Here is a 17055-nt window from a genome sequence, read left to right on the forward strand (position 1 = left end):
ACACAATTCCAGGACATAGCAAAAGGCAGGATTGGAACATTTTCAGGCAACATTCTGGCCTCATTTATCAACTATCCAGACTAGACTTCAGTCCTGACAATAGGTCTATGATGCAGACAGACCAGATTTTATCCCCATTTGACGGATGAGAAAACTAAGGCTCAGAGATATGGAGTAAAAGGTACACTGACACTGATTATATAGCACCAGAAATATGTAAGTGAAAAACAGATGTTTGCAGTGGTCTACAGTCCCTTGAGATGAAGGTAAGCCTGGTCAAGACCCCCAGTCGCAAAGCCCTCTGTGAGATCTTTGATCCCCAGATGGCTGGCTTTCTGGGGATCACCTCTGCTTTGCAGCTCTCATGTTGGCATGGGCTGTCTCTGCTGCAGAAACCATTGACTCTTGTATGAAACTCAGCTCTTTTCTCCATTTCCAATAGAAGCCCCATTTATACACAGTATAATGATTTAGGTGAGGTAGGAAGTTGAGTGGAGAATGAGCACACAATTACAAGTTGAAAGGCACATCCTTGTTCTTACAATGTTCATCATCCACCACCAATCTGACCTGCATCTCCACCTCTTTCTGTGCCTTCCTCTCTCCCTGTCTTGGTCTAGAGCAAAACACATCAGTCTCCTTGACACGGGCAGAGGAACTTGGTCATTCTCTTGCATTAACTTGGCTCTTACAGGACTCTTTGCAGTCTCACTGTCCTGCCTGACTATTTTTCCAAACAAAATTCCTCCTAATGGCCAGGTCCAGTGGCTCCTACTTGTCATTCCAGTACATCGGGAGGCTAAGGTAGGTGGATCACTCGAGGTCAGGAGTTTGAGACCAGTCTGGCCAACGCGGTGAAACCCCATCTCTACTAAAAAACAAAAATTAGCTGGGCGTTGTGGCACACGCCTGTAATCCCAGCTACTCAGGAAGCTGAGGCACGAGAATCGCTTGAACCTAGAAAGCAGAGGTTGCAGTGAGCCGAGATCATGCCATGGCACTCCAGCCTGGGCGACAGAGTGAAACTCTATCTCAAAACAACCACCACCACCATTCCTCCCTAGGAAGGCTTATGGTGCCAGCTGCTACCATCATATAATTTTTACCGTATATTTCCACTCTTGACATAAAAAAAAATGGGTTCAGATCAGTTGAAGGAATGGAGTAAGCTTCAAAATGGAATACTGTGAAGCTTGCAGGGATACAGAATGAAGGCCCTGAGGACCTCCAGGGGAGGTTGGTTGAGGTAGAGCTTTGTTTGTACATCTGTAGCCATTATACCTTCGTGAATTCAGCCAACAACCAGGATATCCAGTGGGGCATTTAGAACCATGGCCACCCAAAGTAGGCAGCATAGGAGATAAACTAGCCATTGGATCTGCAGACTTGAACTGTAAACCTGGCCCTGCCGCCAAGTAGACCACGCTCTTGGTCTTTGATGCATGTCATTTATTTCTTGTATTCTGTTGCTTTAATATTTGGGAACCTTGCTGACTCTGGAGGGACTACCCTTCCTAGGGTCAGCTAATTCCTAGAGATTAGAAACAAGTCCTGTGTAAGTGTGCATTTCAAATACAAGCCAGTCAGTCCAGAGGCCAGATCCCCCAACTACCTCCTCTATCCCACTCTCACACTCCAGGCCACGGTCCACCTGTCCTAATCACCCTAATCATCATCCATTCCTTCAACTGATCTGAACCCAATTTTTTTTTTTATGTCAAGAGTGGAAATAGATGGTAAAAATTATATGATGGTAGCACTGGCATCATAAGCCTTCATAGGGAGGAATGGTGGTGGTGGTTGTTTTGAGATAGAGTTTCACTCTGTCGCCCAGGCTGGAGTGCCATGGCGTGATCTCGGCTCACTGCAACCTCTGCCTCCCAGGTTCAAACGATTCTTGTGATTAGGACAGGTGGACAGTGGTACCCAATCAGGTACCAGACAATTAAGAACAGCCCCTATGCCCCAGAGCTCCCTGACATTATTCAAACCAGCCATTCCTAAACCTCCTTATGCTGCCTGCCTGATCCTTACACAGAAACCACAATACAGGCCACTGGCCATGGTCCTCCTTCCACCCTCTCCCACATGCATGATGGATCCTCGTGTGGCCCCATGTGGCACGGCCTGCCCCCTCCTCTTGGGGACATGAGTAACAATCTTTTCAATAGCAGATACTTCCTGATCTGTTAACCTCACTATAGCTCAAATTTTCCATTTTTTAGATGGTAGGGGATTGGTCAGGGTGGTGGGAAAAATTATAAAGATAAAGTTATAGGAAATAGACATAAGTCTTCTTGGAAGGCCGGGAGGTTTACATAGCTTCAGTAAAAGATTTGGCTGAAGGTAGCTGAATTCTCTTAAAAGCTGAGGGCATAGATAGTTGTTTACTCATGTGGTCCTAAGACTGACCTTTGATCTTCTGTGGATGCAGGACTGATCTCTCTAGGGGAGGTCAACCAGATTAACGACCCACAGGTATGTTGACTCAAAACCTTTGTCATTAAATCTGTGCTGAATAAATGCCCACAGGGCCAAGGAGTCTGTGTGCGGCTGCCACAACTCTTTCTGTGAGTGGCCCGGTTCCCGGTCTGCTCTTTCACTGCATATCAGTGCCTGAGTATGTTATTCATCCATCGTGCAGCCTGGGTCTGCGGGTCAGTCCCCCGCACTAATTAATTAATTGACATGTCATAATGGTACATAATTATGGGGCATGTCCTACATTTCCATACATATAATGTGTAGAAATCACATCAGAGTAATCAGCATAACCATCTTCTCAAATATGTATCATTTCTTTGTGTTGGGAACATTGGATATTCTCTTCTATTTTAAAACACTTGGCGGGATCTGTCCCTACTGCAGGCCTCAGTCCCCTGATTGGCAACCTGGGTCGTGGACTAGGCCAGGCTATCTTGGCTTCGCTCTGATGTCTTGTAATTCACATCATACTTTTATGTATTTCTTTAAGTGGACTCAGTTTTTAAAAGAAAATAATAGATTTAGAAAGGAAGCTTTACATAAATGCAAAATCCATACCAGCTGCCATAAAGAATAACCATAAAATAAACACAAAAGATATAATCGACACAATGACCTGGGTACCACTGTCTTTCCAAGGCCCTGTGCCTCTTTGTAGTAAAGGGAAGCTGGGGAGCTTTGGAGAGGCATTAAAGCTGGGCTTACACCAATCTGGGCCTTTCTCCCTACAGGGTCTGAGAAATGGGAGGCCAATGAAACAGCAGTATGTTCCTTACACAGAGCTCCTGCAGATGATGTCACGCCGTGTCCACATAAAACCACCTTGTGGCAGCAACATGGATGGGGCTGGAGGCCATTATCCTTAGTAAACTAATGCAGGAGCAGAAAACCCAAATGCCACATCTTCTCCCTTATAAGTGGGAGCTAAATGATAAGAACTCAGGAACACAAAGAAGGGAACAACAGACACGGGGTCTACTCGAGGGTGGAGGGTGGGAGGAGGGAGAGGAACAGAAAAAATAATTATTGGGTACTAGGCTTAGTACCTGGGTGATGAAATAATCTGTACAATGAACCACCATCACATAAGTTTACCTATATAACAAACCTGTACACGTACCCACAAGCCTAAAATAAAAGTTTAAAAAAAAAAAAAAAACAACACCTTGTGGCCACCAGTCCTCCCAGACTTCATTATTGAAAACACTGAGCTCATTAATCTTCTACCCCAAACTCTACATAGTATTTCAGGGCTTTGGGCAGAAAGGCCCAGAAAGAGAACAATCAAAGCCTAACTCCCTATCCATTATGAAAACATAATAAGGTCTGCTAGACCCAAGACAATAGCTTGGCCTTCCTAAATGGCAATTTCTGTTTTTCTGTGTGATCGTTCCTAAGTCACTTTTCCCTCCAGGAGCATCCGGTTTTGCATCAGTAAAACAAGGAGATCCAACCCTGACGGTCCCTGTGATCCTAAAGAGATCCCTCAAAATGGGCCAAGGATCAGGCTAACATGTCAAAGCTGCCCTGGCAGGATCCCTGGTACATGTGTGCATAAGAACACACGAACACTCCCCCACTGGCCTCAATTTGCCTCAGGGACACCGAACAGGAATTGCATGTAGTCATCAATTGACTCCCCTCGACTTGGTTTGGTGCTTTTTCTAAATAACAAGAGCCTGGCAACATCAGAACCTCGCAACAATCTTTATTAATGAAGCTCCTGGCGCCGTGCGGAGAAGACACAGGCAGCGTATGCAAACGTGCTAAGGAAATTATTTCTATCAGCTCCAGCTATTTGAAAGCAATTGAAAAGTTTCCATTTGAAGAAAAAGTAATTTTCCTGATGTGAGTTTCCAGAGCTGTTTGTCTGCCCCCACCTAAGGCTGCTGCAGCTTCCTCGGCTCTGGGCTTTCTACATTTTATTAAACCACAGCTAAGTGGCGTCATGCTGTTAAAACATTGTGTCGCTTTTTAAAGTGATATCATTACCTAATAATTTTGAGAGCTTTACCCTTTTTTTTTTCTTTGCCAGGAAGGGAAATGGACCAAATGGCTTGGCACTGACACAACCGTATGGGGGCAGGGAGTAGCAGGTGTGGGGCACTGGGGCCAAAGAGCAGGGAGAACCAAGTACCTGAGGTCGCGTGGGAAATGAGTACGTGAATTCTTCAGCATCCCACGTTTATAGAGAATTGGGAAGAGATGTGAAATGCAGGTAAGACCAAAGCAACTCCTGACCGCAGAGGTGGATTTTCCATGACATTGCTGAAACGGACCTAATTTTATATACCTAATGTTACAATCATAATTTTGTTTCTTTTACTTAAAGAGTGTGCTTGTTTCCTATTGCTGCAGAACCTTAGGAGCTCAAAACAACACTCACTCACTCGCTCACAGTTCTGTAAGGGCAGATGTCTAGCATGGCATGCCTGGGGTCTCTGCTTAGAGTCCTACAAGCCTGACATCAAAGTGTTGACCTTGCTGAATTTTCATCTGCAGGTGCTGGAGAAAAATCTGCCTCCATGTTCATTCCCATTGTTAGGAAAATGCAGTTCCTTGAGGTTTCAGGACTGAGGCTCTGTTTTCTGGCAGCTGTCAGACAAGGGCAGCCCTCAGTCCTACAGAACTGTTGTATTCCTTACGGCATGGCCCTTCCATCTTTAAACCAGCAATCGTGCATCAAATCCTTCTCACTGATCTCAACTTCCTCTTTTTTGACCAACAGCAGAAAATTCTCTGCTTTTAATGGGCTGGTGTGATTAAGCCAATCCCAGCCAAATCATTATTCCTCTCTTAGGACCAACTATGCCATATATGGCCAGGCACGGTGGCTCATGCCTATAATCCCCAACACTTTAGGAAGCCGAGGTGGGAGGAACTGCTTGAGCCCAGGAGTCCGAAACCAGCCTGGGCAACATAGGGAGATGTACAAAGTGTGCCAAAAAAAAAAAAAGAAAATTAGCTAGGAGTGGTGGTGCATACTTGTTGTCCCAGCTACTTGGGAGGGTGAGGTGGGTGAACTGCTTGAGCCCAGGAGGTCAAGGCTGCAGTGTGTTAGAACTGTGCCACTGTACTCCAGCCTGGGCGACAGAGCAAGACCTACGCCACATGACAATCTAATCACAGGAGTAAAATCCATCGTATTCAAGTTCCAGGGAATATTCAGGGTGTGTGCATGAGACGGGTAGGGAATCTCAGGGGGCATTTCAGGATTCTGCCTACACAAAGAAGGGCTCCAAACTGTGTAAGATTCAGGACCCACAAAACTTGAGTCTCCTTCCACCTGACCTGTTTGCTCCTGGAAGCTCTCACCTGGACCATTTGATATCAGGTCTTTAACGTCCTTTCAGACCCAGCTGCTCAAAGACTTACCTAACTGCCTACACATTAAGTCAGAATGTGGTTGAGCATGCAGAGCTGCGGTGGGCATCTGTTGCTTTTTCCGCCTGGAAACCACTCTCCGTCTCTGTTAACACCTGCCTGATCTTCCTTTCCCGTCAAACTTTTCTCCCACTTTAAGTCTCTGTGGTTCGGCAAAGGTCCCATCTCCACCTCCAGATATGGCCAAGTGAGATTGCTTTGTTAATTCAGTCCCCTTTTCCCGCACCTTGGTCTCAGCGTTAAGTATGAGAATAGTTAAATGACCCATGGTGGTCAGTAGGAACACAGGTGGAATCCACCAGAAAGGCACTTTTTCTTTTTCTCACTGAGGCTATGAGCAATAGGATGATTGATGTGGTTGGAGCTCAAGGGGTAACCAGGTGGACCCTAATAAGGAAGCCAATACAAAAAAATACCCTAGTGCAGAGAGCAAGAGCTGGGTACTAAAGACAACATCTAAGTTTTTGGTCCTACTGAGCCTGAAGTTAGACTACTCTTGGACAAATAAGTTTGTTTCTCATCTATCCATCCCTCCATCCACCCTCCCACCTAACCATCCATGCATCCATCCAAGCATCCATCCATCCACCCTCCCACCTGCCCACCTACCCATCCTCCCACCTACCCAACCATACATCCATCCATGCATCCATCCACCCTCCCACCTACCCAACCATGCATCCATCCATGCATCCATCTGTGCATCCATCCATCCATGCATCCATCCACTCTCCCACCCACCCACCTACCCGCCCTCCCACCCACCCAACCATGCATCCATCCATGCACCCATCCATTCATCCGTCCATCCATCCACCCTCCCACCTATCCAACCATGCATCCATCCATGCATCCATCTACCCTCCCACCTGCCCACCTTCCCACCCTCCTGCCTACTGATCCATGCATCCATCTATGCATCCATCTCCCTCCCACCCGCCTACCTTCCCACCCTCCTGCCTACTGATCCATGCATCCATCCATGCATCCATCTACCCTCCCACCCGCCTACTTTCCCACCCTCCTGCCTACTGATCCATGCATCCATCCATGCATCCATCTACCCTCCCACCCGCCTACCTTCCCACCCTCCTGCCTACTGATCCATGCATCCATCCATGCATCCATCCACCCTCCCACCCACCCAACCATGCATCCATCCATGTATCCATCCATGCATCCATCCACCCTCCCATCTATCCAGCTACCCACCCTCCCACCTACCCATACATACATCCAAGCATCCATCCATCCATTCTTCTTTCTTTTAGCTATTTGGTGTTGAGTTTCTGTCACTTATAATCCCAAGATTAACACAGATGCCTCTGGAGCCAGCCTGTCTCCCATCTTTCCATTCAACTCTCACAAATGCAAACCCCATCCCAGCCCCCATTCTCCAGTTGTACTGAAATGCAAGCCATTCCACCTTCCTTCTTCAGTCACTTCACTCACTCACCTGCTTCATGGTGCATCCATCTTTCTCCTTCCCTGACCAGCCACATTGTGCCTGGCTCAAAGCACGCCTGTTCTTGACAACTTCCCACCCTCCCCACCCTCATTAAGAATTAATTCTCTCCTTTTCTGGACTCTCAGAAGACTCTGTTTGTATCTACTTACCTTCTAGCCAACTCCCTTGCCTGTTCTTAGTGAGTTCTGTTCACATCCCATCCCAGGTGTGGCACATAGCAAGTGACTAGTAATGCAAGTGTGTAAACGTATCATTATTCCCATTTTAACATAAAAGGAGCAGATGTTCAGGGAGGTTCAATCAGACCAATCTGACACCAAAGTCTACATTTGCAACCACTATGAAGTCTTTCACTTTATTATTATGATTCATATTGTTACTAGCATTAATACTAAAAATAACTACATATATGGAACACGGAACTTTTGTCTTGCAGTATAGTAAGAGGTAATTTAAATAGATTTTGTCCTTTAATCTTCAAAGACACTCTAATGTCATGCTGTCTTATAGGAGAGGAAACTGAGTCCCAGAGGAGTTTGACGATTGCTCAAGGTCATAGAGCTAGAATTTGAATCCAATTCTCTTTCCAGAACCATCATTCTCAGACATTACATTTAGAATGCTTGGAGAGAGAGAGGGGGAAAGAGAGAGAGAGAGTAAGGGAGGGAGGGAGGGAGGGAGGGAGGGAGAGAGAGAGAGAGAGAGAAAAGAGAAGAGAAGAGAAGAGAAGAGAAGAGAAGAGAAGAAGAGCTGTGCTTAAGACTGAACTTGAACGTGAGCCTAAGTAAGAACTTGAACTTGCTGAGACCTGTGCATTCAACCTCAGAGACCCCTTAGAAAGTGGCACGGAGGTGCTGGGGGAGTGGTGAGAAGGCCTACCAGGAGGCAATGCCCCTTCCCTGTCCGCTTCCCAAGACTACTGCCCCTGGATCCAAAGCAATGTCTGTGTCAACATTTCCATTTTTAATCACCCAAGCCAGTCAGTCTGGACTGTGTGTTTAAATAGGATTTTCTTTCTTTCTTTCCTTCTTTTTTTTTAAATTGGAAAGACGCTTTAAACACTTTGAAAGTGGCCTTAGGGACCAGCTCCCAGCATGATCTGCAACCCCTCCTTTTGAGGCGAGCGTCCCTGCAGCCACATCTCGAGCTCTGTTTTCAATTACAAAAGCTTGTTTGAACATGGGCTGTCACAGAGGCTGTTCAAACAGGCTTTTGTAATTGAAAAGAAGGAAAAACAAAAGATTTCTAACCTTCCAAAGCCAGGATGGGAAAGAACTGGTCAGACATCTGTGGAACCAAAATGGTAGCCCACAATACCGGGATTGAGGCAGCCAAGAAGGCATTTCAGGATTTTTTTTTTTTTTTTTTTTTTTTTTTTTTTTGGCAGAAGCACAGAGAGTGAAAGCAGCTAGGACCTGGTCAGCATTGGCTCTGGTATAAAGTTACAGGGCCAGAATCTGATAGCAGGAAGGGATGTGGGGGCAGGAGGAACATATAGTGATATTCACCAGTATTACCCAACATAATAATTTTATTTTAAATTGACAAATTATAATTGTATATGTTTATGGGGTACAACGTGATGTTTTGATACATTTATACATTGTGGAATGATTAAATCAAGCTAATTAGCACATCCATCATCTCTCATACTTTTGTTTTTTAATGGTGAGAACGTTTAAAATCTATGCATGACTGGGTGTGTTGGCTCCTGCCTATAATCCCAACACTTGGGAAGGCCAGGGCTGGAGGATCATTTGAGGCCAGGAGTTTAAGACCAGCCTGAGCAACATAGTGAGACCTCTGTCTCTACAAAGAATTAAATGACTAGCAAGGTGTGGTAATCTCAGCTATGCAGGAGGCTGAGGTAGGAACACTGCTTGGGCCCAGGAAGTCAAGGCTACAGTAAGCCGTGATCACACCACTGTTCTCCAGCCTGGGTGACAGAGCAATATCCTGTCTCAAAAAAATAAAAAATAAATAAATAAAAATAAAATCTATTCCGCTATTTCAAAATATACTTTATAACTAATGATAGTCACCATGCCCTGCCATAGATCAACTAAAACATATTCCTCTTGTCTAACCAAAACTTTATTCTGTCTCACTGACAACCTCCAGCTCCTGCCCCAGCCTCTAATAAATAATAAAAAATAATAAAATAAAATCTATTTATTCAGTTATTTCAAAATATACTTTATTACTAATGATAGTCACCATGCCCTGCCATAGGTCACTAAAACATATTCCTCCTGTCTAACCAAAAGTTTATTCTGTCTCACCAACAACCTCCAGCTCCTGCCCCAGCCTCTGGTAACCACCATTCTACTCTCTGTTTCCAGGAGTTTGATGTTTTTAGATTCCACATACAAGTGGGATCATGTAATATTTGTGTTTCTGTGCTGAGCTTATTTCACTTAGCATAATGTCTTCCAGGTTTACCCATTTTGTCACATATAACAGAATTTCCTTCTTTTTCAAGGCTAAATAGTATTCCATCATATATATACACCACACTATTTTTACCCATTCATCTGTTGCAGGACACTTAACACTGATTCCACATTTTGACTATTATGAATAGCGCTGCAATGAACATGAGACTGCAGATATCTCTTCGATATATAGATTTCATTCCCTTTGGATATATACCCAGAAGCACTATTGCTAGATCACATGGTAGTTCTACTTTTAGTTTTGCGGGGAACCTCCATACTGTTTTCCATCATAGCTGTACTAATTTACATTCCCACCAGCAGTATACAAGCGTTCTCTTTTCTCCACATCCTTACCAATACTAACCTTTTGACTTTTTGATAATACCTAAGGTAATGACCTTAGATCATTCGTACATAGAGTGTCAAAAGCCACTGGTGCCTAGAGTGAGAAAGTAATTTCATTTCCAATTTTCTTGCAACATTTTGGAATTCATCAAGCAAAAAGTCTGTTTGCTACATATATATATATTTAACTTCTAATATATTTATATCTCCTTTTTAACAAAGACAGAGTGAGTCTCATACTTGGAGCCTTTTAGGAATCTGGATAGAATTTAGTAACACTGTTTTACTTTCATTGGATTTTAAGAAAAATAATCACAGTTTCCAATTAAAATAAATTTCAGTTAAAATGGAATCAATTTAAAATATTAAGTGAATAAGAGAGCTAGGGTATAAGCATACGGCATAAATCATTCTGGTATTTGGAACTGCCAAAATAAATAAAGAGGTTTGTGGAAAAGTACAGTTCGGGACACGGGTTTGATGGCTAAGACCGTGGATTATAGTGAATGCATGCATTCACATCCCAACTCTACCACCTACTAGCCTTCTCAAACTCTACAAACTTCAGTTCCTCCTCTAGAAAATGGAGCTCATAAAAATACCTGACTAAATAGGTTGCTCTGAGGATGTATCAGATAAGCAATCACTCAGTTACTGTTTTCTATTATTGTTAAAAATAGGCTTAATGTTTCTCAAACTTAAATAATGTGGGGACTCCCTTCAGAGGAAAAGCAATTCTCATGAATCTACCCCGTGGGTAAAAATTGTTACAGACCCCAAGTCTTCAGCTAAGAATCCAATTTGTAAACCATGGATCCATCATTGCAAAAATAAATAACAAAGAGATTGAGATTTAGGTGATTTTTCTAAGGTCACACAACGAGTTATGAGTCCGAGGTGTAGTAGAATCTAAATCTCCTTCTGCTAGTGGGCTACGGTCACCTTGGTGTGGGATAATGATTGTGAGGTCTGGACTGCTCGTTGCAGGACTTCCGGCATCCCTAACTCCTGCCCTGCCTACACTAGATTCCAAAAGCACCCCCCAGTCAGCTAACAACTTCAAATCTCACCACATTTTCAAAGACTCCCCAGGAAGGTGATTAAGAGCAGCCAGTATCCCCGTTCCAGCCCCAACCCTTCTCCGATACACCAATTTTTATAAGTAGGATTTCCAGTGAGAGATACAGCGTTCCTGAATGCAGGCAGGAGACTCAGATAGACCTGGGTTTTGCCAAAGTGTCATATGGGTAATTATACACAGATCTCATTTTAAATAGTATCAGATTTAAAAGGGATGCATCATTCTCAAGCTTTTACCTTCCCTTTTCACTGGGAGAGATAACAATACATCTTTGAGTGGTCTGATATTTACATAACGGCTTACCTTTGCTCCTCCAACTCCCAATTAACAGAGTTGGAACATCACCCAAGTGAGCAAGGGAACCCTTGAGGTGTAGTCTGACTGCTACCCCACCTGTAGGAAACAGAGGACCATAGATAGTAGGAAAGGTAAAGAAGGCAACTGCACGTTTAGTCTATGCAGATATGAGCTTGGCCCATCAGGTTTAGAATTTCAATTTGTGGTAGTGAAACACTCTCCAAGGTAGCAGCGCTGAGAGGGGCTTACGTAGCTGTTTGGAGGTTTATACCGATGTGTGAGCAGAGAAAGCTCCTCTTCAGGAAAGAGGGTGGAAGAGACCTGAGAGACTGAGGAAAAAACCTGGTTTTACATATATAATTATGTATAGTTTTATGTAATTAAATATTATAGTATAACATAATATATATAATATATATACTATATATATAGTATAACATAATATATATATGTATATTTGTGGTAAAATACACATAACATAAAATTCACTATGTTAATCATTTTATAGTGTACGATTCAGCGGCATTTAGTACATTCACAATGTTAGGCAACCATCACCACTATCTGCTTCCAGTAATGTTCATGTTCAACCACTAATCATGTTCATGTTCCACTAATCATGAACCACTAATCACGTCCAAGTTTATGTTCAACCATTAATCTACTTTCTGTTTCCATGGATTTTCCTGTTCTGGACACTTTTATGAATGCAATCATAGAGTAAGTGTTCTTCAGGTTTAGTTTTTCCTGCTAAGCACGGTATTTTCAAGGTTCATCTACATTGTAGCTTGGGTGAGAACTTCATTCCTTTTCGAGGCTGAATAATATCCCACTGTATGAGTAGATGGTATTTTGTCTGTTCACTTGCTGATGGACATTTTGTTTGCTTCCATCTTTTGGCTCTTGTGAATGGTACAGCTACAAGCATTTGTATACAGGTAGTAGGGACTGGGCTCAGGGGCAGGGAGCTTAATTAGGTCAAGGGAAGTTTGTCTGCAGAGGTATCGGGGTCTGAGGATCAATACTTAGGAGAGCGCAGGGTTGATGTGGAAACAGGGAGGGTGGGAGAATATGGACGACAAGCTTCAGTGGGTGTCTGTTCTAAAAGGGATCAGATAACAGGATGACCCTCCATTTCTAACTAAAAAAGCCAAGGAAGAAGAATAGGAAGGTCCCTGCACCAACTTAGGGCACTGTGTTGTGGTTTTACCTAGAAAAAGCTCTAGTTTTTACTGAGCTCCCAGTCTGCAAAAGAGGATCCAGTCAGACTTCACTCCCCAATCCCTGGGCCCCACAGCATCACATCCATCCTCAGGAAGGAAGACAGTATCTGCAGACATGACGATGGAAACAAAAAGTCATGAAGATAAGACTCACATGGTCAGAATGATTCCTGAGAAGGCAGGCGTCTTAGTTCACTTGTGTTACTATAAAAGAATACCTAGGCTGGGTAATTTAGAATGAAAAGAGGTTTATTTAGCTCATGGTTCTGCAGGCTGTACAAGAAGCATGGCATCACTATCTGTTTCTGCTGAGGGCTTCGGGCTACTTCTACCCATGGTGGAAAATGAAGGGAGTTGGTGAGTACAGAGATCACAAGGCAAGAGAGAAGGCAAGAGAGAGAGGGAGAAGGCGCCAGGCTCACTTTAACAACCAGCTCTCAAGGGAATGAATAGAGAATTCATTACCCACCAACCCTATTCACCTGCCAGGGAGAACATTAATCTATTCATGAGGGATCCGCCCTCATGACCCGAATACCTCCCATTAGGTCGCATCTCCAACATTAGCAATCAAATTTTAACATGAGGTTTGGAGGGGTTAAACATCCAAATTATAGCAGTAGATATATTAGTCCGTTCTTACACTGCTATGAAGAAATACCCGAAACTGGGAAATTTATAAAGGAAAGCGGTTTAATTGACTCACAGTTCTGCATGACTGGAGAGGCCTCAGGAAACTTACAATAATGGCAGAAAGCAAAGGAGAAGCAGGCACCTTCTTCATGGGGTAGCAGGATGGAAGGAGTGCAAGGAGGGGAAATGCCAGGTGCTTATAAAACCATCAGATACCATGAGATTCAGTCACTAGCATGAGAACAGCATGGGGTACACTACTCCCATGAGCCAATTACCTCTACCTGGTCCTGATCTTGACATGTGGAGATTATGGGAATTACAATTCAAGATGAGATTGTGTGTGAGAATACAGACAAACCATATCAGTAGGAAAACCAGGAAGGTTTCTAAGAATCAGGGAAAGGACAGGAAGGCATGATGGCTAAAAACTGGCTCTGGAGGCTGGGCATGGTGGCTCATGCCTGTAATCCCAGTACTTTGGGAGGCTGAGGTGGGCAGATCAGTTGAGGTCAGGAGTCTGAGAGCAGTCTGGCCAATGTGGTAAAGCCCTGTCTCTACCAAAAGCACAAAAATTAGCTGGGTGTGGTGGCACATGCCTGTAAACCCAGCTACTTCGTAGGTTGAGGCAGAAGAATTGCATGAACTCTGGAGGTGGAGGTTGCAGTCAGCCAAGATCGCATCGCTGCATTCAAGCCTGGGCCACAGAGCCAGACTCTGCCTCAAAAGGAAAGAAGGAAAGAAGAAAAGAAGGAAAGAAAGAAGGAAGGAAGGAAGGAAGGAAGGAAGGAAGGAAGGAAGGAAGGACAGACAAGACAAGAAAAGAAAGGAAAGGAAGGAAAGGGGAGGGGAGGGAAGGGAAAGGGAAAGGGGAAGGGGAAGAGGAAGGGGAAGGGAAGGAAGGGAAGGGAAGAAAGAAAAGAAAGAAAGAAACCTGGCTCTGGAGACAGATGATCTAGGTCTGAATTCACAATCTGTCCCCTGCTTTCTGTGAGCCTTCAGGGAGCTGCTGCAATCCCATGTGCCCCTGTCCCTGCTGGGGCTGGGGTTAATCATGAAGGCCCTCATTATTCAACCTCAGCCCATGGCATCCCTCTGACTCAGTGAGGCCCCTTCCAGCCTTGTTCCGAGGGTCCTGCACGGTCCCCACCACCCCCCATCCCCAATCACAAAGCCATAGCATTCTTCTTCTCTCTTTTTGTTAATTTAGAGTTTATTATTTTTCTTATTTAAATTGTAAATCTCTTCCCTGGAAGTCTCGCCTAAACTACCCTATTACCACTACATTAGCAGCCGTTTTTCCCCTCTGGTTACAGATTTTTCTGATCTCTCATATGCATCATTTGGTGCAGAGCAAAATTATCAGCTGCTCCAGCAAGCGGCGGGAGAGGTTAATGTGAAAACCATCCAAGGCCTTCTGGGGAGTCCCCTGGGAAGAGGCAAGCGGGGTGGAGAGACCTGGCTGAGGCTTTCTCTGTCCTCCACATCCCCTGTTCAACCTGGGAAGGAAGGAAGGAAGGAAGAGCCCATCACTTCCCCCACAGTTTGGGAGCATATCCAGGAAAAAAGGCAAAGTGCTGGTGTCTGCCAAGCCCAGTGGTTGCAATCTTTCAAAGGCTTGAATATTTTACACTTCCTTCTGTGGCTGGGCTCACATGCAGAATGGAGAGCGTTAGCCCCTGAATTCCAAATTTACTTTAAGTAATTAAACTCATTTATTTCCATCTGAATACACTGTGGGGTTGGAAGAGTTTATGGAAATCTGGGTAAGGAGAATGAATAGATAAATAAATTATATGAGGGTGGGTGGTTACTGATGGTGGGGATGTTAAATGGTTTAAACCAGCAACAGCTTTCTGCCAGAGTGGGCGGATGACTGTGCACCACAGGGACCCTTCACCTGGGTTCTGGGTCCAGCAGGGAGAGAGGGTGACCATTCAGAAGCACCTGCTGGGCCTGGGCTCTCCTCTGCCCTGAGCCGGGCCGGAACTTCCAATGCATTAGCCTTGCTCTAGCAAGACAAGGGGGTGAACAACGGCTATCCTTAGCTGAGACACCCTCCGTGCCACATCTCCTTGGGTCCCTTTTTCTTCTTCCCTTCCTCCCATCCATCCCTATATGGTTTAGATGTGTGTCCCCTTTAAATCTCAGATCTCATGTCAAAATGTGATCCCAGTGCTGGAGGTGGGAGGTGTTGAATCATGGGGATGGATCCGTCATGAATGGCTTACCACCACCCCCTTGGCGATGAGTGATTTCTCGCTCTGAGTTCACAGTGAGAGCTAGGGCTTGGGGATTTGTTTTTCGAGACAGGGTCTTGCTCTATTGTCCAGGTTGGAATGCAGTGGTGAGATCATAGCTCACTGCAGCCTTGACCTCCTGGGCTCAAGTGATCCTCCTACTTCAGCCTCCCAAGTAGCTGAGACCACAGGAGTACCTCACCATGCCCGGCTAATTTTTTTATTTCTTGTGGAGATGTTGCCCATGCTAGTCTCAAACTCCTAGCCTCAAGCGATCCTCTCACCTTGGCCTCCCAAAGTTCTGGGATTACAGGCATAAGCCACCGTACCTGGCCTATCTGGTTGTTTAAAGAGCCAGGCTCCTCCTCTTCTTGCTCTCTCTTGCTCCCTCCTTCTCTTGCCATGTCATGCACTTGCTCTCCCTTTATCTTCCACCATAATTGGAAGCTTCCCGAGGCTTCCCCAGCAGCAGATTCTGGCACTATGCTTCCTGTACAGCCTGCAGAACCATTAGCCAATTAAACCTCTTTTCTTTATAAATTACCCAGCCTCAGGTATTTCTTTAGACCAAAGCAAGAACCACCTAACGCACTTCCTTTTCCTATTTCTCATCCCCTTCATTACCCTTCCAGAAATAGTCGCTTTTATCAATAGTCTTATCAATATCAGTGACTTGCTCCATTCAGAATCAATTTCATCTTGATGCCCTCATCAGTCCTTCTCAGTCAAGTCAGATAAGATTCTTTTCCTATCCGAATGCTTCCCTTACAACCTACTCCCCCCGCACATCCCGGGTACTTTGCTCCTACCTTTCATCAGATTCTGCCTTGCATCATAAGCAATTTATACAAAGATTGCTAGCCCTCCAAGGGGACAGGATGTGAACACCTGAGCCAGAAAAGAAAGACAATCTCTGGAGAATGCAGGCGAGAGAAGAAAAGCTCCAGGTCACATCAGAAGCCTCACCGAAAGCTTATTATGAGCTAGAATGGGACTGGAGCTCTTCTTTCTCTAGCTTTTCCCCAGATCCCACTGCTTTCTATGGCCTTGGCATTCTCTGCAGTGCCTAGCATGATACCTATAGCCTAACAGGTGATCAGTAATATTTATGGAACTGCTTGCAATTTGGAAGGGCTAAGTTAGATTCCCACCAACACATCAGAGATGGAGCAGGGATTAGAATCAATGACTCCCATGATCCATGGAGTCTCCTGCTCAACATCACACGGGGAAGGGGAGAACAGGTTCCTCAGGTAGCCTTGCACGGCACGTGTTCATATTCCACCACTGCACGTGAAAACAGACAACTCCTGGCCGGGCGCGGTGGCTCAAGCCTGTAATCCCAGCACTGTGGGAGGCCGAGATGGGCGGATCACGAGGTCAGGAGATCGAGACCATCCTGGCTAACACGGTGAAACCCCGTCTCTACTAAAAAATACAAAAAAACTAGCAGGGCGCGGTG

General features: G+C 44.8%; 1 protein-coding gene and 1 pseudogene across 5 annotated transcripts in view; both read right to left on the reverse strand.

The window, feature by feature from the left end:
• Window positions 1-16379, reverse strand: part of LOC126944763 (uncharacterized) — a 465255-nt pseudogene extending 448876 nt beyond the window's left edge. The window contains exon 1 of the transcript XR_007722168.1: window positions 16366-16379. The product of XR_007722168.1 is annotated as an uncharacterized LOC126944763 (transcript). The remainder of the gene's footprint in view (window positions 1-16365) is intronic.
• Window positions 1-17055, reverse strand: part of RBFOX1 (RNA binding fox-1 homolog 1) — a 2487135-nt gene that overhangs the window by 1778800 nt on the left and 691280 nt on the right. The window lies entirely within an intron of this gene.

The sequence above is a fragment of the Macaca thibetana genome, chromosome 20 (genome assembly GCF_024542745.1).
Source record: "Macaca thibetana thibetana isolate TM-01 chromosome 20, ASM2454274v1, whole genome shotgun sequence".
In the NCBI taxonomy this organism is placed as follows: Eukaryota; Metazoa; Chordata; class Mammalia; order Primates; family Cercopithecidae; genus Macaca; species Macaca thibetana.